This window comes from Egretta garzetta, unplaced genomic scaffold (genome assembly GCF_000687185.1).
Source record: "Egretta garzetta isolate BGI_Z169 unplaced genomic scaffold, ASM68718v1 scaffold94, whole genome shotgun sequence".
Lineage (NCBI taxonomy): Eukaryota > Metazoa > Chordata > Aves > Pelecaniformes > Ardeidae > Egretta > Egretta garzetta.
This window is the reverse complement of record NW_009259683.1, coordinates 6,873,890-6,875,377: the sequence shown is the minus strand read 5'-3', so window position 1 is coordinate 6,875,377 and position 1,488 is coordinate 6,873,890.

Genomic DNA, 1,488 nt, shown 5'->3' with positions numbered 1-1,488 from the left:
GGGTAAAACCTCATGCTGATGTAGATGCAAAGTCTGTGGATGCTTGAGAGCCCAAGTATCATTGTACCCTACTACAACAAGCAACGTAGACATCAGTGACATGTATGGGACTATGTCACTGATTTGTAGCCTAGTGTAGAGGAGCAGAGGGGCTAACTGCAACTGTACATCGCTTTTGTAGCACTTCTCTGGAGGTACTTCTAAATGTGATCTCTGCTCAGTGAATACAGTTGCTGGCTGTGGCAACGCAAACATAATGTTCTATGTGCTCTCTGCACAATGCTTTCCCAGAGACTTTTGTCTTAAAACCTGGTTGCTGAAATTTACTCTAACAGTAGTAACAGAGGGCTTTGTCAGTGTTTCATATGTTCTTGGTCAATAGTCTGTTAGTGAATGAACTTGTTTGTACTAGCTCCAAATGTTAGCTCCAACTTGTTCACAGGTACTCCTTTTCTCAGAGCTAAGCTGCCAAAAATGTTGTAACTGAGAAGTGGCCAATGCAAAATATTTTTTTTTTGTCTGCAGTATGTTAAAGCATAAATCCATTTTTTTAAAAGCATGAATACAAATGGAAAAGAATTAAACAGCTGTCATTAGTTAAGGGCTGTATGAGTTACAAATGAATCTTATTTTGTCTATTCATATTGGGTGTCTTGTGAAACTTTGTTGTGGATATATCCCTCTTGAAAAGGTTTTAAATCACACAAGAAATTGTTTCCAACGTTTATATATGTGACGAGATTTTAATCTAACTTTCTAGATTCTGTGTGAAGCACCAGCCTCACCAATTGTCCTTGAGGTATTTATTATAGCTTTCTATCTAGATGAGTAGTTCATGTGGAAATAAATATGCATACATTTATTTAAATATATTGTACATAATTTTCTTTTAATTCCTGTTATTTTGTAAGCTTGGAGATGAATAAAATGAAATTGAGCTAAAAAAATCTGTGCAAGGTATTCACTCTGGAAAGCTTTAATTTTCCCCAGTGAATGACACATTTGTCTTCTGTCTGCAAATCTGGAAAATTTATTTAAATGTATGCTTCCTCCTTACTTTACATAGAATTAATGTAGACAAGAATTAGACACTGAAAGAAAGAGTAAAATCAATTTTGATAGAAGAGTCACAGTTGAGAGTTTGGTGAAAACCTGTCTTTTTCTTTCAAATAGAAGAAGAGGAGAGTTATCACAGTATCTTTTACATCTATTTGATCTGAATTTACTATTGTAAGGTACAGTATGTAGATTAAATCTTTGAAGCATCCTTTGGTTATCTGAAGAGCTATATGTGAATTAGGAGGAGTTAATTCTGCTTAGTAAATTTTGCATTCATAAGTAGAATTTCTGTATTCTTTGCCTCAGGATGCATGCTGTTTGCCACAGAGATCAATTAATGTGTTTCCCTCCCCTGCTTTTCCCCTTTTGATATGGGGTTCAAATGACAAACTAGCTTCTCTGAGTATGGGGTCGTATGCATTGTAGGAT